The 23,783-nt window shown below is 42.1% G+C and overlaps 1 protein-coding gene across 11 annotated transcripts in view; it reads right to left on the bottom strand.

The window, feature by feature from the left end:
• Window positions 1–23,783, bottom strand: part of ANK2 (ankyrin 2) — a 602,743-nt gene that overhangs the window by 279,803 nt on the left and 299,157 nt on the right. The gene's annotated exons all lie outside the window — the stretch shown is intronic.

Raw genomic sequence — 23,783 nt, 5'->3', positions numbered from 1 at the left:
CTCTACAGATGAAAAATAATAATGAGAAAGAGAGTATATTGTTATTATCTGCCAGTGGCTATTTTCGGCCATTTGCTCAGACGACTTACAAAGCACAGTGCTGGGGATAAAAAGGGATGATTACTATTAGTGACTGGGAGAGAGAAAAAGAAACAAATAGAAATAACATCCTATTAATTAAAAAAATAATGATCTCCTCCCCAACCATCACCGACAATAATGTATGGCTTTAATATCAGGGACAGGTGGGGCTGTCGTCCCCTGGCTATCACCCATCCAAAGTACCATTTCACAATACCAGCCCCATCTTTCCGTGTGCAGTTTCCCACTGCAAGTACATTAAGCACTGACTTACTGAAACAGTGGATGTTAAAACTTCCAGACACCTGTGTGATGGGTTGAATCACAGAAACCCCCTTAGGTTTGTCCCCTGGTGTGCTGATCATGCCACTGATGCCTGCCTTTCTTCCTGCCCTCTGGGGCTCCCCACCACCCAGACAAGGCAGAGAGTTGGGGATTACCGCTCCCCTGCAGAACAACACAGTCATTGAACCAGTTCAGCTCCCAGAGGGCTCAGCACCCAGGAAACTAATCCCCAAAAGGGACCACACCCAAAAGAAATCCGTCTTACTCCATGTAAAAGTTTTACACAGGGAAAGCTCATAAGGTCTGTCCACTTTACTAATGAAAGAGAGAGATGCAGTGGTTGACCCCCACCCCCAGGTAACAAGTACTTACACTGGGCAAGATAATGAACAAAAAAGTGTTTATTAAGTATAAAAAGTAGAATGTTAAGTAGTTGCAAGTGAAAACAGTCAGATCAAAGTAAGTTACTAAATTAAAATGAACAAAAAATGATAGCTAAATCTAATCCACTAAGGAACTTGTTACATGCAAATTCTTACTCTAAACAGTTGTTTCTATCTCAGGTTAAAAGTTTCAAGTCAGAGTTGATCTTTACTCTGGCTTGGGTGTACAGCTTCTTCAAAGTCCTTAGGGTGGTCCAGGCAGCTTCAAAAGCCAGCTGAAGACAAAGGATTGATGGCTTCCCATTGCTTAAATAGACTTCCCCATAGTGTGAGAAGCCTTTGTTCCACACTCCCCATCCGCATGAAAAATACCAGGTTCAAAATGGAGTCCAGTACCAGGTCTCATGGTCACATGTCTTTCTAGGACCAACCACGGTTCAGGCTTATAGAACAAACATGACCATTCACAGGTCACTGATTTGAGTATTGAGTCATTAGGTACCGTTATATCCTTTAACTCAAGTAGGTTTTCACCAAAGATGAAACAGGCCCACAACAACTAAAACTAGACACTATGAGTTAATAAGCTGCATTGCTAATAAAGCAAGACAGGAGTTGTTGGTTTTCTAACATCTTTCCTAATTCAAGACGAGAGCAATCCCCTGACTACAATTTCAGCAATCTGAATAATACATCTGAAGCCATCAATCCTTCAGACATAATAAACAAATTAAGTGGCATTCAAAGGGAATGGGTAAAACAGTAAATATATCAGGAGAAAGCACATAGAAACCAGTCATCATATATCCTGGCCAAGACTGGTAACGTCAACTAGTCATTTTCGCTGCCTTAATTTTTGGGTGATGACCTGATAACACCTAAAAAGCAGTCTGGCTTTCAGAAAGTGCTGAGCACTCTCCTCTGAAAATCAGGCCTTCTCAATATGTCTCAATTGGGAAATTTGAAAACAGAGGCAGGCCAAATCAGTAGCTACTTTTGAAAATCTTGGCATATTATCTAAGCACTCGGCAAGAGAGTCCACGTTCAGGGATGGCCTACAACAAGGGAAGGCAGAGATAGCAGAGAGCTGATAGGATGCACTTTGCAGAAAACAAGAGTGCTAACAGTCTGCAGTGTCATCAGGAACAACTCTCAGCACTGGACTTTTACATTTAAGTGCTGGGAGATCATTTCCACACACACAGCAGTTAAGGACCTAACCAATAGTTTTGCTGAGTGTGTGGGAAAGGGGCAAAATAAATAAGGGTCAATTTACCTGTCCAGAAATCTTAATAAAAGGTGGAGTTGTCTATAAAATGAACAAAGACTAAATAGATAAAACAATTCAGTAGAGAGAAAGCAGTGAAGGTTATATTAAAAATATATATATAAAATCCCAAAATGAGTCATGAATAAAGAGTGTTGCCCTGACCACTTTGTATTTTCCGTCCTCCCCTTTATTTTTGACATTTTAGATTGTAAAATCTTTAGGGCAGAGATCGTCTCTTCCTATGTATTCTTAGAGCACACCATGCTAGTTATTACATGATATTACTGGGATGTCATTTGGTTGTGAATGGGAGGGAGATGCACTGTATTTTCATGCATATACAGGATCACAGTTCACACTTCAAAAGATTTCAGCACCCTTGGGTACAGGATTTGGGTCTTTTCCTGCTCTAATGTTTAGGATTTTTTACATCAGTTGACATATGATAGGGCAATGAACATTTGCCAGCTGACCTCTGAGCAAGCAGGGCTTAAAACTAGCCCTGTGAATTCACTGCCATTTTAACTATTTACACGCCCCATTAAAACAGTTCTCCTAATTCAAGCACAATTCAGAGTTTCTATTTTTCTCATGACAAAAACTACGACAGAGAATCTTTTCTACAACAAAGGAAGGTGGTATTTTAAAGGAAGGAACACAAAGTACACTGCCTAGCTCCCCTACAGAGAGGAAACATTTTGTTTTACTGTAGGGAGTGTTCCCTAACTATAACAGAAAATGATCAGTTGCTACTTACTGTATGCCGGATTTCATAGATCTTAAAAGAAACCACCCCTCCATAGATATCAAAAGTCTGGATATTACAGATCCCTTTCAATAAAACTTTGGTTACCTCCTACATAGTGTGATTTTCCTCCAAATATTTCTTCATAGGAGGCATGCACTGACGATGCTGCACAAGGACAACAGCATACACAGCAACTCTGCTACAAATGGTATGTAGGAGGGAAGTGGGAGAGTAGGCAGATGTACAATAAGACAAAAAGAACAGAACACCAGAGAAAAACATGTCTTTCCTGAAATGTATTTGTCACCATTATCTCACTAACCTAGGAGCTGATCCATCTCTGGTATAATTTAATTGGCTTCAATATGGTTTTCACTTGGTGTGATTTGACTCCAAGAATTCAAACTGTACAATGGCCTGTGTAGTTTATACGTACACTGTGCATTTGAGAGAGCCTAGATGTGTCATGCGCTAAACTGGTTGTTTGGGTATTTAATTATATCTAGAGTTCCCCATGGCCTGGTTTATAGCTCAAGGACCAATCATTAGCCTCCTGCCTTGATTCCCTGATCATCATCATTGGCATAGCACCCAGCACATTAGTGGGGGAAGATTCTAGACTCAAAGACCCCTCTGCCTCCCCAACTATCATGGGGATGGGTGTGAAGAGGAAGGGTACAGAGGCCAAGTTGACTGGTGAGGAAGGCAAAAAAAAATGTTGTGTGAGGGATGAGAGCGCAAGGTGGGATGTGATGGAGTTTCATCAACTACCAACCAGACCAGAAGTAGTGTCCCTTGCCCATGGATCTCCTAGTTCCCAGGAGGAGGGGATAGAGTTAAAGAGCAAGTCTGGGTAACAACAACTAATAGCTGCTGCGAGTGTGGCTTAAAAAAGGACTGACAACCTTTTGAGGGGGAAGAAAAAAGTAAAATGTAATTCTGCATGTAATTTAGACTTACTTCCAAATGCAATGCAGTACCTACCTTGCACATACAGCTAACTAACTGAGCTATTATTTTACCAGAGCTAGGGGTCAGACTTTCTGCCCCCAATCAAGAAAAACCTATATAGTATTTCTACTGCCTTTTTGAGATGAATGTGCATAGGTACAATCAAGAGATAACCAAATGCACTGGACTGCTGGGGATATTAAATAAGAAATCCAGCATAACCACTGCACAGCTTTGATGAAACCAAAAGCACCTAGATACTGACAGTATATTTAACTCAGCTATTTAAAGCAACTCTGATTAACTGTATACATCACTACGTGTAGTAACTCAAAGGGACACTAGTTTTTATAGACTGAAAATCAAAATAATTCTAATTGAAAGAACAGTAACGTGCATACTAATTTAGTACTCTCAAGCCTATCATGCTGTATTTGTTAACTGCCTGCTTTCCATCTTCCCAACCCCCCATAAGCTCTTCCAAAAATAATAAATACCTGTATTTGTTAGTTACACAACAGTTGTGCCATCTTTTAAAAGTACGACTCAGCGAGAGAATTAGCAAACATATTGTCCTATAGATATTTAATTTTATTGTTTGATATTTTATAGAAGAGCAAAATTTGAAAGTAGAAAAGAAGGCTCACTCTGGGTATGTCTACACAGCAAAGTTATTTAAAAATAACAGCCCTTATTTTGAAATAACTTTCCTAGCGTCTACACAGGCAAACCGCTATTGCAAAATAAATTCAAAACAACAGAGTGCTTATTTTGAATTTGGTAAACCTCATTCTATGAGGAATAACACCAAATTCGAAATAGCTATTTCAAAATAAGTGCTGTGTAGACACATATTTCGAAATAGGGGGCCTCCAGCCTTCCCAGGGTGCCCTGGTGGCCACTCCAGCCTCAACCAAGAACACTTCTTTCCCTCCGCCCCTCCCTGAAGCCCTCAAAAGGGTAAACTCTGGCCACAGTGCCTGTGCCAGCTCAAAGCCTGCCAGCAGTCACTGCCCCTGACCCAGTGGCCCCAAAACATGAGCCAGCAAGCCACTGGCAGCCAGCCCTCCACCGCTCCCCAGAAGGAGTCTGCCAGCTCCCAGGAGCCTACCAGGGCCCAGAGAAGACGGGCACCTTCCTGGTCCAGGGCGGAGATCATGGGCCTTATTCAGATTTGGGGGGGAATGCCCCCAACGTCAGTGATCTCCGCACTAGACAGAGGAACATGGACATCTATGGCAGGATAGCTGCCATCCAGGCCACCAAAGGCCACATGCGAACCCAGGAGCAGGTTTGCATGACAATCAAGTTGGTCCGGCGAGACCCCAACCATGAGCCCTAAACTTCCCCTCCCCCTTCTTTCTCTTGCTTTCCCCTTCCAGCTCCCTCCTCCCAGGCTTCCCCCTCCACTCTCCCACCCACCCTCTCTTCTCCCCTCTCCTGCCTCCTTTCCCCAGTCTCCCTAGAGTTTCATTCCCTCTCCCCCTCCCCATTTTGTTAAATAAAGAGAGTTTGCATTCATGAAAATTCATGTATTTTATTTTACATCAGGAAGGAGGGTTAGGGAGGGGTAAGTGGAAGGATGTGAGGGAGGAATGAGGCACAAGCCACCAGAGGGGCAGACCAGGGAGGCTCTTAGTGCTCCTCAGGGTGGAAGCTCTCCTGCAGGGCCTCCTGGATACTGACAGCCCCCGATGGACCTCCCGGATGACAGCTGCAGAAAGTGCAGCCAGGCTTGCAGCAACGCGTCCAAGAGAAGCACCAGAGTGCCCAGGAGCAGCTCTGGCTCCATGTTGCCAAGTGCTGTGGTGTCCCGAGTGAGGGCAACCAGAGCGCACAGAGACAAAATGCTTTGCTGTCTTTCATCGAGGTAGACAAGCAAGCAGGGAAACCTGAGAATTGGCTGTCCAGGGAGGGAGGGAGGGGAGTCCCTTTAAGCACAGACCTCAGATAGCCTCAGGCAGCAGCCCCACACAGTAAATCCTGACCTGGTGCCCTGCCAGAACCGGTTGTGGCCAGCCTTAAATGCAATTCAGAGTCCACTCAGTGTGGACATGCTATTTCGAAATGCATTTTGTGTGTAGACGTGTTATTTCAAAATAAGATATTTCGAAATAACACTGTAGTTTATACATACCCTCTCTCATTGCCACTTTGCTGAACATGTGAGGACAAAAAATATTCCTGAAAACTCTCAGCTATAAATCAGAATAATATAACACATGAAAAGATTAAATGTGAAATGCATTCCAGGATCTTTTCTGTATTTCAATCACATCCATATTACTAATTAAACAGAAACAACAGAGAAATGAAATGGAAAAACTCATTCCCTAAGGGAACTATGTCATGACCTTTAACAGACATTAGATTGTCTTACCTTCTCTCCCTCCTTCTCTGAGACACAAACAGAGCTATACAATTCATGGTACTAATCTACAGTAGTCAGCACTAAAAGGTCATAATTGGCCACAGTGGTATCTGACATGCCACAAGTTTCCTTTGCACAATGCAGTAACTGTGTTGTGCCCTGGTGAGTGTTCACTTTAATGCCAGTTACAGCTAGATCTTCTGTATACCAGCTCACATTCATTTTAATACCACTATTTTTAAAAATACTAAGTAAACATTATCTCACAAACATTACACAAAACATTGACTAATCAGTCCTCCCAGTTATTTCCATTTTCATAGATGGGGTGACAAAGAATGGTTACGTGATTTCCCAAGCCAACCACAGCATCAGAGTCATAGGCAGAATTATAGAATTCAGAAAGAGAGCGAAGGACGAGATGGCAATTGTTAGATTCAAACCATAAATCTGCTCAAAATCAACCTTGCTTTGCATTCAAACTGTGTCCCTGACAGAGAAACCCTTTTCATACCCATCCTGCAATCTAAGTATTATGGGTTGGATTTACAGTGTGCCTACACTAGGGGGACTATTCAGGTATAGTTGTGACACTGTAGTTATAGTGCTATAGCTCCATAGCGAGATGCAGCCTACATTGATAAAAGGGATTTTTCCATTGGTGTAGGAACCCCACACAGAGTGAAATGCATAGCAAATGGGAAAATATTGTAGTCATTTTTCTCCAGGTGCACACGATAATACCCATTTTGTAAACTTCTTACTGCAATAAAGTTGCATTGCCTATAAATGTAGTTTTAACTAGCGTATTTTTGTTTCTGTTTCCAAACAAAAATATTGGCTATTCATTATATTTTAACTTAACTACGACCTCATTCAAAGCCTACTGAAGTCAATGGGAGTCTATTGCTTTCAATTAGTTTTGAATCAAGACCACTGACAGTTAGTTCAAAATTTAAATGTGTCTTCTTACCTCCTCCCCCTTCTTGAATGCCTGTTTTCTGCAAGTTTTTTCAACTGCACTCCCTGCAACTGCTTTTAGGTTATAGGAAGCAGGAACCAGTCACAGGTTACCTCCAAGGGACTGTCTAGACAGCAAATGAAAATGATGAGCCTAGTGGGTAGAAATATTTTCAGTGTTCCTGCCCAAATAATGAGATGTATTTGAGAGTTCTGGTGGCTATACAAATGCTGTTTGAGGTTAGGTATTAATCTGCAGAAGTTGTATGTTGTGATCTTGTAGCCACGTTAGTCATAGGATATTAGCAAGAAAAGGGAATGAGGTAATATCTTTTACTGGACCAATTGCTGTTGATTAGTGAGACAAGCATTTGAGCTACAAAGAGCTTCTGAAGAAGAGAAGAAAAATATATTACCTCAGCCACACTGCCTTTGCCAAAAAGCTAGATACCCATTAATTTTGTCAGGCTTGTCTTGGATTCTCCATGAATTAAGGATGAATCTTGAATTAAAATTATATCATATGATTACTCCTGCAGTAATATATCCAACCCAAACTGGCAATTCTGCCAAGATTTCAGTTGAGATCCTTTCAGTTTGAAATTGGAAGGGTTCACGTATACAACTCAGGAATTCTTGATTGTGCTTGGAATAATGTGTATGCATTTTTGCACATGACCTACTCTCTTCATTCAGGTAAGTCCACTCAAACGCCAAATTAAACTTTTCCTGGATTAAACTTTTTCAGAACATATGTATGCAAATTAGGATTTGTGTGCACTCAACTCATGCAAATTCCTCTGGCTCTAAACATAACCCACACCTAAACAAGGGAATCATGACACAAAATTACTAGTAATTTTCTAGTTTACAATGTGGGAAAATGCAGAGTGCAATTGTATAAAGGATCTTTATTTAGCCAATGATCTCTATAAATATATTAACTGTACCACTAGTCAGAGGAATCTAGATAACACTGGAGAGGATTTCACCTTCCCTGCTGCCCCACCATCCACATGTGTAGAATTTGAGTAGCTGAGCTTTCTGTAATTGGTCTGAACTGTCAAACAGTTCTCACTAACACTTAGTATGACTCAAACTACTGAGAGTATTTCCAAACCCACCAGAAACTCTGTTCCTTCAGCAGCCAACACCACAATTGTATCATACATTTCTTACAAGTCCAGGATGGCTAGAACAGCCTGCCCTAAAGCCAGCAGTACATCTAAATCTTTTATTTCTGTTTAGTGCAAGCAAAGCTGTATGAAAGAGAGGTTAAATGCTGTGCTGCAATACTTCACATGATATCTATAGCCAGAGTCTGCCTTAGCATTTTTGGGATTGCTTTCAAAGCAAGTTTTTGCCACTGCTCACCGCAATTCCAGCTATATCAGATTCCTGTTTATCTAGGTCTTAAGAGCTGTGCTGAGGAATTTCAGGAAAGTTGGGGAGACATTCCCCCAAACTTAACCACATTATTACACATACAAACAATGACGGTATGTTTGCAGGTAGGTGGGAGTGCCCATCTGCCTGTTTCATCCAAATAGATACTTCCATGTATCGCTTATGTTTTCATAATTAAATGGACTATAGAAACTTACTTTGAAAAAAAGAACAAAGCTCAAACTGCTTAACATTTTTATTATTCAAAAATCACAAGGACCTGTGGTCATGGCCTTTATAGGGCCCAAAGACCTTAAAAGCAAGACTAAATCTACTACATAGAATTCATTTGATCCCCTCTACACTAGATCCAGGTAACTGGACTGTGACTTTAACGTGCACATCATTTTACTGGAGACAACAGTACGTGCATGGAAAGGCCTTGTTGCAGCAAATACGAGATTAACCGATCTCTGACTCAGTAAAACTGCACCTGAAGTTCTCCTGTAGTTCACACGAGAACTGCAGCTCTTCCACCCTTGGAAATGGTGCAACACATGTTGTGTTTTGTAATAATCAAACTACTGGTTCAGCCTGGCCTCATCCTAGCCTATCTTTTAGGGAGGCTAGCACCATGGACAGAGCTAGCATGGTATAAAAGCTGTATGAAATACAGCTCCGGTGTGGGGTGCACAGCAAGGGAGAGAAGATTCTGGGCACGCTGCCCTCCTCTTTGTGCCACCACAGAGGCCCAACCATAATCGAGCCCATGAAACACAATCCCATCAAATAAAAATGCATTAAAGCTGTTAGTGTGCTGAGACTACTGCTTATCATTCTGACCACTTTTTTCTTGTAATTCCCTTTGTGTCCCTCTGTTTTTGTTTTGGACTGTAAATGGTTTGGGGGAGGGACTATCTTTTTCTTTTGGTGTCTATGCCACAAAAAGGTCTAGGCTCTACAAAATAAAATAAAATAAAATAAAATAAAATAAACACAAACATAAAATTGAAACACACTTCAGAAAGTTGAACTACTAGCATAACTGACCCTTTGGGGGATAAAATTCTGACCTTGGTTGACTGTGTGAATTCAGTAGTCTTCCTCTATCAGAAGAAAATTTGGGCCTGCTATACTATATACTCTGTTAATAAAGGATGGAACACAATGCTGAGCTACCCAAAAACACTGTAAATCTGACCATTCATTGTGGGAACTACAAGAACTAAGTAGAATAAGAATAGCACTTAGAATTATTATCAATAGAAATTAATATAGCAACTTGCAAATGAAATGAGACTTGAACTGAAATCCCATAACCAAACCTACTGAAAATGTAACGGCTTAGTATTTACATCTAAATATTGTGGCATGAGCCAATCTCCACTAGAATCCCGATTTCAGATAAATTGCACAAAGTGTATTTCCTCTGATGTGTCAATGGAAACAAATGGAGAATGATAGCCCCAGCTGGCCAAGCCTTGTTAAGTCAGTAGAAGGAATAGTTTCTGAGGAGTACATTGGTGGCAATGAAGGCTATTTCAGTTACAGGTTATATAGCTACTCTTGTTCACAGTATTACTGCACTTTAAGTATGACCTTTGGAGCAAATCATAACAAGGCTAAAATATGGTGTAATTTTGTGTGCAAGTGCAGTAATCAGTAGCCCAACTGTGTGCCAGACAGGATCCCACTGGAAAACGTGAACACCTAATCACAACCTAAATGAAAAACTTTTTTAAGAGTTCCGAGAGATCTAACCAGCAGTATGGTTTATTAATTAATATGCAGTAACTTCTAGTGAGGACTATGCACAAATGTTTATGCATTTTCTACACTAGATTTACACTTTTGTTAGCTAAAACAACAAAAAATACAAGTGCAGACATAACCCTAGCTGCACACAAGCTAAAGCTGCTCTCACATACATAATTACACAGCTTTGTGTGCACAAACTTTCATGCACATTCATTATGTTGCTGTTGGGGGTTTTTTTTTTTTATAGAAAATTGGAAATTTTGTTTTTGGATAAATGCAGTTGCATATGTTTACTTGATTGTACTGCCGTTTCATTGAAAACTTGCAAATACAACCTGAATGCTCCCCTGCCCACATAACAAATTACTTTTAAATATTTTACAACATCAAGGCTAAAATGGTGGAGGAAGTGGGAGATTACCTTACTCCATTTCATGAGTTATCACCTCTTCTAGTAGTCAAGAGGCTTAGGATGAGGTTGAGTAACGGAAATATGCCTAGCATCCTGCCAGAAACCAGAAGGTTTGGAGTGGTATGGACAACTAGAGGTACCACTCCATAGCACCCAGCATTACCTGAGGTGATGGAAAAGGAGAAAGCTCTGTCTCCCAAAGGGTAACCAAATGAAATTAAAAGGTAGCAAGTTTAAAAAAAACAAAAGGACATTTTTCTTTATGCAGCACACAATCAACCTGTGGAACTCTTTGCCACAGGATGTTGTGAAAACCAGGAATTTAACAGAGTTAAAAAAAGAACTAGATAAATTCATAAAAGTTAGGTCCATCAATGGCTATTAGCCAGGATGGGTAGGAATGGTGTCCCTACCTTCTGTTTATCAGGGGCTGGAAATGGATGACAGGAGAGAGATCTCTTGATGATTCCCTGTTGTAGTCACTACCTCTGGGGCATCTGGCATTGGCCGCTGTCAGAAGACAGGATACTGGTCTAGATGGACCTTTGTTCTGACCCAGTATGGCCATTCTTAAGTAGACAGATGTGGAAAGGAGTTTTCAAACTGATCAGAAAACTACCAGGAAGAGCTAACTCCCTCCCTTCAGTTGGCTGTAAGGACAGCATCATTCCCAGCAACTGAACAGTGGTGTCAAGACTAGGCCTTGGGCAGTGTTGTTCCTGGACTTTGCTAGAGGGGACAGACTACAAACTATCTTTAACAGTCTTTGGCTAGCAGGCTAGGTCCTCTGGTTAGTAGATGTCTGGTCTTATTTTCAAGCAGTTATTCATCTTTATAAACTAGTCTGAAATACTGGTTTTAAAGAAAAAGTCATTTTTGAGTTACATAAAGAGACAAATACATCAGGAACCACAGAAAGTCTGGTTTATAGCATTCCAACATCTATAAAAAGTGCACTGAGCTTTTATTTTTTTTAAATAGTCTCTGGTCTGGTCTTTGCTAAATGTCAGACAACAGCAATTTTTAAAAACAGCTGAGTCCCAAATCCATGTATATTGGATTTTACAATAAAAGATTGATCATAGACAATGAAACAGCAAATGGAAACAGTGCTGGTACACACTAATGAATTTCCAATACTTGTGTGGATTTCAAAGACTTTGGAATATTACTTTCACCTGCATTCTGCCGCCTGCTGATGAGCAGGATTCTTAATTACCTCAGCAGTTTTACAATATTCAGAGATTTAAGAGACTGCTTTTGATATAATAAGTTAATTTTAGATTATTTTGAACTATCTTTGTCAAGAAATAGCTTGGCTTCTTGTCAAAAGGACTTTTATGATCAATTCCAGAGCACTACAATTGAAGCAGGATTGCTGCCCTGAGTTCATTATTTTCTTATAAAGATCAAAATGGGTCGGTCAGTGGCAAAGAGCTCCTGCATCAGCATGCTGGTCAAATATTGCGTTTACCTCAGACTGGAGAGACTGGTCTTATTTTGCATCTGTACTAAACAAAAATACTGGGACAATTGCATCTGATCTAATAAGCAAGATAAAGAGGTGCAAGGGAAAGGGGAATATAATGGGGGATCACAGTATTCTCTGTTAAGATGGAACCTAACAGAGCCCAAGTAAGCAAAACAGCATGCATTGCATATACACTACACATTCAAATTGCTATCATCAGCAAAGTGCTCCCCAGCACCAAGAGGAGTGCTTGACTCATCCAAATGTATAAATCACAACAGGTTTGATGCTGAAAAGGAGAGGAGCACCCTCAATTTTCGTTAACTCCAATGGGAGCTGAGGGTACTCTGTAGGTCCCGTTACTAAAATGAAAATACTGTATTTTAATTTAATTACCATTAGGTAAAGAACAGGGATTTCCTGAGAAACACCATACACAATTTCTTGGAAACCTGGGAAATAATAAAACTCAACAAAAAAGTGGCAACATCTGAACCACACTCCTAAGCAGTTATTATGGAGATTTGAAAGTGCACTACAGAGATCATCATGAAATAAATGTAGCTTTTCCAAAGGATATTCCATTTGACATGTCTGAAATAATTGGAAACCTTATTGCAATTCAGCTGAGTTCACCAAATGTTCCCCCTTGACTGTCGCTATATGTTTAGAGATTTCACATTTCAGCAAGACATTAGTGTTAAAAATGATCAACCAAGAATACATGAACACTCTCCCTCCTCCCTATCTCTCTTCCGAACATCAGAGCCGGCTGCTGCTTCTGTTCCACAAGCTTTAAACACACATGTGCTGACAGATCTGAATCACATGAACCATGGACGTCTGCAGTCAGAGTAATCAATTATTCTCTAACTGTGGGAATGGAATTCCCATTCACTCTAACCACATGCAGAGCAGCTGGCACATGCCTTTACATTTATAATAAACCATACCACAGACAAGTGACCCAAGACTACAAGAGGATTTGAAATAACCCAGTGGCAGATCTAATTACATCTGGCTCCTCAGATGCAATGCCCAATATGCCTTTATTTTCTCCATTGTATTTCCCCAATCTGCTCTAGTCATGCCAACATGGGGGTGGTAAGGAGAGTGGCATATTTAATCTCATGAGTGGAAGTGACTTTAGGGAAATGTGTCTAAACTTCAATGTGTGTTTGTGGGGAGATATGGGGAAATAGTGAAAGAACATGTCCAGTTAAAGAAGAGTGGGTGATAAATTACCAAGTGCCCATGTGAGGGCCATGATAAGGAATATGGTTCCTGGTTTCTCAGACACCTCAAATTATCACCACACCAGAGCTCTCAGTCAGAGCCAAGTGAATTCATTCTCCTCAACATGAGACGGGAACAGGAGCAACATCCCAACTAGGTCCTGTGAGGGTGAGATACCCATGACTCAAAGAGCCCTGCAACTGCACCACTTGTTGGATAGCTGAATTGAAACTATTGTCCTTCCTATCCATACAGACATGAGATTGAAAACTGGTAGTAGTTTCTTCTTTGCCTTCCCCTTTTACAAGAAAACAATCTACAATTCAGGGGTAGTACCCTCATTTGCACTGTCTTCCATGATGCTGGATTAACTATATTTCAGTCACTGATATGGCTCAAATTAAGAGGTATCTGAATTGTCTGGTTAAAATAAGGGTTATTTAAAAACACTAACATTTCGGATATGGTATATATTTCACAATACTTTATAAATACAGACACACACACATACTAGCCTAAAATGATCACAATCGTCAACTTTGATCCTAACAAAGGGTATACAGGCCCACTTTTAGTCTGACATGATGTTCCACTGAAATTGCTAGATTTCTCTTGTCCACATCAGTCAGCCAGTGTGGGTTTAGAAGTTCAGGGATTAAGACAAGTCAGTCAACAAATTTAAAACTAAACAGCTAACAAATATATATTTCAATACATGTTCCTTTCTTGGATTTTCTTGGATTACTTTTTCCATTTAATCAACCATGAATGAAAGTTTATGTTGGTTTATAGAATAATTTTGTCCTTAAAATATAAGAATAATTGAAATATGAGAATTTCCTGTCCAATCAGATACATCTTATAGTTCTTTAAAAATTGCAAACATTTTACCATTAGAAAAGCTACCAGGGTGGAAAGAAGTCAGACTTCTACATTGTACATTTGCTTTGTTTTTTAATCTGATAGTTACCATACCAAGATCAAAATACAAGTTATCTTGGAAAAATATCACACATGTAAATTGGCAATCACCTACATATACTCCTTAATGCTGCTCAGTTGATAAACATATTTGGATGCAATCAAAACCTGCTCCAGTTGAAGTCATTCAAGTCAACTGCATTCCAGGCAGCTACTAGCACGATCCAGGTGATAAAATGGAAGGACTGAACTGGGGATGTAAAAGGTTAACCAGTTAACCGGGCACCAGGTAAACACAAGTCTTACTGGCATGCTTACCCAGTAACCAGTTAACCGGAGGGCCAGAGAAGGGGAGCAGTCCTGCACCTGCAGGCATGGCGTGGCAGGACCCTGGTTGGAACAGCCCCTTGCCTGAAGCACGGCAGAATCCCAAGAGGCTAGAGCAGCCCCTTGTCCTCACTCTGCTCTCAAGGGCCAGGTTAGAGGAGCTTCCTGCCCATGGCAAGCTGGCTGGACCCCAACCACAGGACCCCAGACACATGGTTAAGTAGTAGAATGATTACAATTATATCATTTCACTGGTTAATTTTTTTTACTTTCTAGGGATATTTACATCCCTAGACTGAACACAAACAAGGTATATATTAGAGAGAGAGAGAGAGAGAGAGAGCGACAGACACAGAGAGAGAGACAGTCTATGGGAATTTTGTCCCTAAATAAGCGTGTTAGTCACAGGCATATCTAAATTTTGTCAATTTTGATTGAAGCAGCCTGGATTTCTCATCATTTGGGTAATAGAACACACATACACTTGGTATATTTTCAGGTGCCGTATCATCTGCGCCACCTGCCAGTAGCATACGTATTTTCTTTGAGGTTACAGCTAGTTGGATTGTTTATTAAAGTCCCATTTCCTCTCAGCTATAGATGGCTATCCTTGCCCTAAAGTGGGCTAACACTGCAAAGGATATTTTCACAGAAGTCTAGAGAGTCAAGTGACCAAACCCAGTTGAATTTCAACAAGCTACTAACTCCCTTATGAGCCTTTGAAAATCCAAGTCTGCACAGAGCATGAACATGCGCCATACAACAATGGACTAAGGAACATGGTGGATTACTTGAGGATGTGCTGGATTCTCCAGCGCTTCTAATGTTTAAATTAAGACTAGCTATGTTTCTGAAAGATACATTGAAGCTCAAACTGAAGTTATAGGTTTGATGCACAAGTTAATGAATGAGGTTCTCTGACAGGGAATGTGCAGGAAATCAAACTAGATTATAATAAAAGCCTCCTCTAGTCTTAAAATCTATGATTCAGTCTTCACTCATGAGCTCTTCAGCAACCCTAAAATAAAAATAGCCAGTTTATTCCTCAGAAACCAGAAGGATGCTACATTTTCAGAATCTGACAATTTCTGTCACTATTTTGCTCTTTAAGAAGATGGCATTGTTGTAATCACCCTATTCCAATAAAAACTATTTAAAACACATTTCTAAAATGTTCTGTGTTGGGAGGGAACTGTACTTTGATAAGAGTATGTTTCACTACATACATCTTATGAAGAAGTCCAAACTGATTCTGATTTAAAATCTACGAGCACCAGGTCAAATGTATTATAGTTATTTCTATTCTCAGAGAAATCACCATTACGAATATTAGCTCCCTTCCCTTCCCCCATACCATGTCATGTGAAATGAGCTATTCTCAAAGGTATGTATCTGTAACATCTAGCAAAGGAGTCAAACACCGAATCATATTGATCAGAATATATTTAACATTCAGATTGCATATTTTCAAAGGTAGGACAGGGGAATTAATCCTATAACTCCTGTTAGTAATAATGGTTTAAGTTTCATTCCAAAGGATTTATTCTAAACTTTGACCTCCCTGATCCAGCCCCCCCCAGGACCTGAGTGGTTCCGAACCACAGTTTTCCAGACCAGATGAGGCTCTGCTCCCAGTTGGGGCTGCACTCCCTGTCACCAGTCCTGCTGCCTTTAGCCCCCTCACCATCCCAGCCCCGGCCGGGGCTGACTCCGCTAGTGCCAGCCCCACCCAGGCACAGGCCATGCTGCACCCCCCTTGGCGCTGGTCCAGGCTGCATGCTAGGCTGCAGGTCCCACTGCCTCTAGTCCTGATCAGGATTGTGTCTCACCGGGTTTCTGGCTCAGGCTATGCACACAGCTGCTGGCCACTGACTTCAGCCCTGGCCAGGGTTACACTCCTCATCACCTGCCCCAGATGGGGCTGTGCTCCTGACCGCCGACTCCATTGCCTCCAACTGTGGCCGGGGCTATGCTCCCTATCCCGCTGGCCCCACTGGGGCTGAGGGTCCCACCCCCTGGGCTGCGTTTCTGAATCTGGCCTCTGCTCTGGTCCAGCAATATCCATGGTCTTACCAACCACAGATGTTGCCAGACCAGAGAATCCCAGATTTTAGAGATTCAACCTGTACTTACAATAACAAGCAGTCTTGTAGCACATTAGAGACTAATATATTACATCATGAGCTTTTGTGGGCAAAAGCCCACTTCATCAGATGAGTTAGAATGAAGTTGAAGTGGGTTTTGCTCACAATGAAATATATTTGTTAGTATCTAAGGTACCACAGGACTACTTGTTGTTTTTAAGTTACAGACTAACAAGGCTACCCCTCTGAGACTTTATACTTATAATAGTGTATTTTCTTTTCAGATTATTGGTGTTTTATCCCTAACTGATTGTTTGCAACAGAAAAGGGCTCAAATCTATCTCTTTGCAGTTACACTACTAAAACCATAATCTTGCCTTACTTATCAGAGGCCTTATTCCAAAACAGGCAACCTAGTTTATTCACAACTTCCCTCTGTAGTTGCTCTCATTTTCAGTTTCCTGAAGACTGAATTTTCTGTTGACTGGATGTAGGTTTTAAAAAGAACAGAGGTGTGAATAAACTTATTTTGTTATTCTCTAGGAATCAGATAAGTTTTGTTGAAGTACCTAAGAGTTATTTTGCTTTTCAAAATAACCAAGTAAAATAATAAAATACTTTAGAATTTTATTTAGTTCTCTCTCTCCTTTGAAAGGATTTGCTAATTCATTCCCACTCCCTGTGCTGCTGTCTCTCCAGTTCAAACTACCAGATGATGCAAGTACTCTGCTTTTAAGTGTTCATGGTTATCTAAGTGAGAGAGAACCTCCTTTCTAGATGAAATTCAAACGAAGTGTATTCACTGAATAACATTTACGTTACAGTTCCAATTTTATAATTTGATGTTATACATTTGTGTAATGTTAATAGAAACAGCTCCCGGGAGCTTCTGAAAGTGCCACACTCTATAAGCAGTGCTGCTAGGAACTTAACAAAGGCACTGTTGTGACGCTGCTTGACAGAGCCAATCCATGCATAATGTGAGTTACATTAAAAAACAAGTCCAGCTTCAACTCTTGAGGTTAGTATACAGGCAGTCCCCGAGTTACGCTGATCCGACTTCGGATCCACACTTACGAACGGGGCTTTTCTCGGCCTGGAACTCGCGGGCGGCGGGACCACCCAGACGCGCAGTGGTCCCGCCACCGCGTCCTCTGAGGCGAGAAAAGCTGCTCCGGGTGTCCCTGGTCTGCTGGGGAAGTCCCCAGCAGACCGGGGACACCCCGAGCAAAGCTGCAGAGGCGGCGAGGTCCCGCGCCTCCAAGGCTTTGCTCCGGGTGTCCTTGGTCTGCTCCGGGTGTCCCTGGTCTGCTGGGAGGGGTCCCCAGCAGACCAGGGACACCCGGAGCAAAGCCTTGGAGGCGGCGGGGTTCCGCGCCTCCCCCCCCCCCCCCCAGCAGACCTGGCTTTTGTTGTGGACGCCTGGGGTAGAGCAACTGGGATGCTGCCGGGTTGGTCCTGGGGGGACCTACCCGGCAGCACCCCAGCTGTTCTGTCCCAGGCTCCAGATTCAGCCGCTGTTGAAACTGATCAGTGGCTGATTCCAGGAAGCTGGGAGCAGAGCAACTCTGCCTCGGGCTTCCTGTAGTCAGCCCCTGGACAGTTTCAGCAGCAGCGGCTGAATCTGGAGCCATTTCTGAGTTACGTACAAATTCAACTTAAGAACAAACCTATAGTCCCTATCTTGTACGTAACCCGGGGACTGCCTGTATTTGCATCAACACAAAAGGCCATGTGGGTAAGAGCCTGGCTTTTTACTGGGCAAAACAAGGAACAATTGGCACCCATGAACTTTTCAAGATAGACAAAGCTTTAGTCTCAGACCAACCCTGGATCTCTACTAGGTTTAACAATGACTTCCTCAGCGCTCCTTGGCAAGCCACTTAACCTCTCTGCATCCATTTCTCTGTCTGTAAAATGAGAGCAATGCTACTTTTAGTACCCCTCAGAGTGAGCTTGTGTGTCTATTATTACTTGAATAGTAACTTGGATAGTGAACCTCTTTACTGCAGGTGTCCCTAATCCAAGAACTCCCAAGGTACAGAGGAGAAGTAGCTGTGTGCACTATGACTCACCCCCGCCAGCTGAGAGAACAACAGTGCACAGAGCCACTTCCGCTGAGGCTTTTCCACACCACTCCCAAGGGAAGACAGTACCTGGGAGCGGTGTGGATCTCAAATCCACATATGTCCCCAAGGAGCAAGGGTGGGGAGGGCAGGTAAGCTCACCCCCCCTCATGCCCAGACCCTGCAGTGCCCTCCCTGGCGTGACAAAATCTTTAATCCAACATACCCTCTTTCCCAGGGTTGCCACTTAAAGAGGTTCAAGTGTACTAATGCATAGGCCTCAGTCAGGGACCAAGGACTTATTGTGATAGGCCCTATATACATAGATGATAGTTTGCAATCTAAATAAGGTTTGAAATGAAAAGAGCTATAAATAACACCACTGCACACACATCTCTGTGTCCTTGAGCAGAACAATCATTACTGTCATGAGGATATACAACAGAGACAAGCACTGTATGTAATAATCACAGAACTGGAAGGGATCTCAAGAGATCATGTAGTCGAGCTCCCTCCACTCAAAGAAAGACTAGGTATTAATTATCTAGACCATCTCTGACAGGGTTTGTTTAACCTGATCTTAAAAATCTCCAGTGATGGAGATTCTACAACCTCCTTAGGAAATTTATTTCAGTTTTTGACCACTCTCACAGGAGGTTTTTCCTAATGTTCGACCTAAATTCCCCTTGCTGCAATTTAAGCCTACTGCTGCTTATCCTATGCTTAGGAGTTAAAGAGAACAATTGTTCTTCTTCCTTCCCTGGTAACAAACTTATGTTCTTGAAAACGGTTATGTTCCCTCTCAGTCTTTTCTTCTGGAAACTAAACAAAACCATTTTAAAAAATCTTCCGATAGGTCATGTTTTCTAAACCTTTAATCATTTTTGTTGCTCTTCTCTGGACTTCCTCCAATTTGTCCACATCTTTCCTGAGGATGTCTAGTTCCTGGCATCCAAAACCAGACAAAATAGGCCAGTTGAAACTTAGTGCAGAGGAATAAAGTAGAAGAATTATTTCTCATGTCTTGCTTACAGCACTCCGGCTAACACATCCAAGAATGGTACAGTAAAACTCCATTAGTCCGGCATCCAATGCTCCGGAACTCCTGATGGTCCGGCACCATCAGGAACCCGGAAGTGCTGGGGCAGCCGGACAGGCTTCCCCCATTCAGCTGCTGCTGAAACTGACCAGCAGCTGAATCGGGGAAGCCAGGAGCAGAGCAGCTGGGGTGCTGCTGGGTTGGTTTCGTAGCGCTGCCCCTCGGGGCTGCGGGACCAACCCGGCAGCACCCCAGCTGCTCTTGGGGACGCCTGGGGCAGAGCAGCTGGAGTGCTGCTGGGTTGGTCCTGCAGCGCCAAAGGACGGCGCTGCGGGACCAACCTGGCAGGACCCCAGCTGCTCTACCCCAGGGGTCCCCAATTCAGCCTGCTCTGCCCCGGGCTTCCTGGAATCAGCCGCTGATCTATTTCAGCAGCAGCTGACTTGGGGACCCCTGGGGCAGAGCAGCTGGGGTCCTGCTGGGTTGGTCCTGCAGTGCCGAGGGGCGGCGCTATGGGACCAACCCGGCAGCACCCCAGCTGCTTTGCCCCAGGCGTCGGGATTCAGCCGCTGCTGAAACTGACCAGCAGCATCAATTTCAACAGCAGGCTGAATCCGGATGCCTGGGGCAGAGCAGCTGGGATGCTGCAGGTTTGGTCTCGTAGCGCCGCCCCTCGGCGCTGCGGGACCAACCCAGCAGGACCCCAGCTGCTCTGCCCCAGGGGTCCCCGATTCAGCCGCTGCTGAAACAGATCAGCAGCTGATTCCAGGAAGCCCGGGGCAGAGCAGCTCTGCCCCGGGCTTCCTGGAATCAGCCGCTGATCTGTTTCAGCAGCAGCTGAATCGGGGACCCCTGGGGCAGAGCCGGACTATCGTAAGGGGGGGCTATGAGTGGCCTGGGGTGGCATCCCCTCCCACCCCACTGCAGACCCCTCATAGCCCCCCCTTCTGATAGTCCAGCATATCTGATAATCCGGCACCCCCTGGGTCCTAAATGTGCCGGATAATCGGAAGTTTACTGTATTTGGTGTTTTTGGTTTGTTTGGGGGTTTTGGGGGGTTTTTTGGCAACAGTGTTATACAGCTGGTCCCCGACTTACAAATGAGTTACGTACCAAACACTAGGTTATAACTCGATCTGTTCGTAATTCGGATTACATTCACTTAAATTACGGCCGCGCTGTTCATAAGTGCGGATTTTATTTGTAACTCGGGTTCCGGCTGTATAGGAGATTGGCCGTAAATACGAATGGTCGTAAGTCGATGCGGTTTGTAACTCGGGAACTGGCTGTACTGTTGACTCATATTTAGCCCCGATCCTTTTCTGTAATACATTCCTTCCTAGGGCGTCATTTCCCATTTTGTATATATACAACTTATAGTTCTTTCCTAAGTGAAGTACTTTGCATTTATACTTAATGATCACAATAGCTACTGTACTGTACCAATGAACAGATTTAGATTCACAGTTTTTAATTAGAAATTTTATATTTTAAAGTGAGCCAAGATTTTTATCACAAAGGTAGCAAAGGCATGAGCTGGTTATCTTTTAGAGCAGATTAATATACCCCCTGCTCTCAAATCTTAAGATTCAAACAGGCAGTAACTAGCTGTGTATACATATCTAGGTCCCATATGTCCACACAAAGAGCTGTCCATGAAATTTTTACTATGATATTGTCAAGCTTCTCCCTACCTCAGTTTTGATGCCAGGATGTCAACTGCATGGCACTGATTTTGAAATTGTGTCTGTGTTCTGTAAGATCATAGTGCCATCTGGTGATTCAGCAGTCACTGGTACGTAGTCAGCATCCCATCCTCCATGAATATTTGTACCAGTAAAATTCAATCTCTTGAGTATTCATGTAAAACCACATTCAGGATGGTATAACAGAGCAAATGAAGTGAATATTCACAATGCAGATTTTCAGCATTGTGCAATTTTTTTACCCATTTTAAACTAAGCTACCTAAGGTATTTTTAGGGTATCTATCTCCACAGTCCCTAGTTGTCACTTATACTAACTACAATTTCCCTACAACCATTTGTATTCATCTAGAAAGGGAAATTAAGGGGAGTTTCTTACTAGAGTTGATTAAGAAACGTTTGGAAAATTTTTACATTAAAAACACTGGTATGGTAAAACTTTTTCACAGGAACACAGCAGATTCAACCATTTTCTTCTTTAGAAAGTGTTTTTTCAGGTTCGGGATAAAATTTATGGTCAACATGAGAAAGAAACACAATCACAGAATAGCCCAGTGATTAAGGCATTCACCTGTGACATGGGAGACCCAGGCACAAGTGGCCAAGAATTTGAACCTGGTTCTCCTACATCTCAAGTGAGCATTCTAATCACCAGACTGCTGGTTCTTCTGCAGAGCCTGAAATTTGAGTAGTGAACATTCTATGGTCCTCAAGTACTACAAGGAAAAATCTACCTCTCAGGAATGAACTACAAAGTTTCAGAGTATCTGATCCTATATTGTCCTAATGTCACTTTATTGATTTCTCTTGGTTTTCTTGTTTCTCTCTTACTCTGTTTAAAAAGTGAATTGCTTTAGTGTTTTATTCAGTGCACTTTAACTTGTCCAATAATTGTCAGATTATAATTTCAAAACTAAAATTGCCCACACCTTCCTGGATTGGTGACTTAAATTATTATTGTCTCGTAATGCTGTTCTTCCCAATCACCACTAGAGGGCACTCCTTCTATAGATATGACTACTAACCACACCTCAACTAGAAAACTTGGCTCAGTTGAGGATGAAATAGATCTTGTAATTGTTCAGAGAACAAACAACCAATTGTTACGTGAACATATTATGGAAAACTCGTGTAACGGCTTCAGCTAGAACTGACATTTTTACAAGCATTTTCTCCAAGTTCAGCCTCTACATAAGTCAACAATAGCACTGTTGTTGTAGTCATGATAGTCCCAGGATATTAGAAAGAAGAGGAGGGTGAGGTGATATCTTTTAATGAACCAATCAATTCAAACAAATTATGAGACACTAAAACTATGTCACATATGGGCAAACACTTTTCACAAAATAATCACTCCATGCCTGACCTCTTTGTCCTTATCATCAAAAGGAAACCTTCACAATTTTCTCCCTTTAGCTCAAAAGAAGGTTTACATAGTTTGCAAGTAGAATGCATTGTTCAGTGTTAACAATGACCCATGTACATACCTGCTAATGAGGGGTGAGGCAAAAGGGGCAATTACTGCAATTACCCTGAGACCCAGAGATTCAAAAGGGCCTGAATATGATGAAACCTGAACTAAAGCCCACTTTTATTAAGCAACTACTTACTTTTATTAAACAACCTGCTGTCATAAGAGAACACTTCCGTCTCAGAAGTCAGAAGTGCGATTTTGATCCAATTATATTAGAAGACTGTCTCACTGAGCAACTGAGCTTTGCTAAATCAAGCAGGTTTCACTGTCTATAATGCTATAAAAATTTACTGTTTTTAATTCATTTTAAACTTTCAGCCTTCCCCTGATGTGTCTGGTATTGGCCATAGCGAAGATACAATACTGGACTAGTGTCAGAGGTAGCAATGTTAAACTGTTTCGGCAGAAACAACAAGGAGTCCGGTGGCAACTGAAACACTAACAATTTTATGGCCTTATAAGCCATAATGAAATTGTTAGTCTCAAAGGTGCCACTGGACTCTTTGTTGTTAACACTTTGGCTATGTCTACACTGCCCCACTCTTGCGGAAAAACGTATGCATGGAATATCACCGTGCCTCATTTGCATAATTAATTACGCTCCATTTTTGCACAAGAGGCTTTTGTGCAGAAAGGAACTGACTACACGGCTCCTTTTTATGCAAAACCCCCCTCTTGCGCAACAGCCATTCTTCTGGAAAAATGCGGAAGAACGGCTCTTGCGCAAAAGCCTCTTGTGCAAAAATGGAGCCTCAAATTATGCAAATGAAGCACGGTGATATTCCACGCTTAGCCTCATTTACATATGTTTTTCCGCAAGAGAGGGGCAGTGTAGACATAGCCTTTGTTAGGCCG

Source organism: Pelodiscus sinensis, chromosome 5 (genome assembly GCF_049634645.1).
Source record: "Pelodiscus sinensis isolate JC-2024 chromosome 5, ASM4963464v1, whole genome shotgun sequence".
NCBI classification, from domain to species: Eukaryota; Metazoa; Chordata; order Testudines; family Trionychidae; genus Pelodiscus; species Pelodiscus sinensis.
The sequence above is the reverse complement of the archived record's forward strand: the minus strand, read 5'-3'. Positions and strand labels throughout refer to the sequence as shown.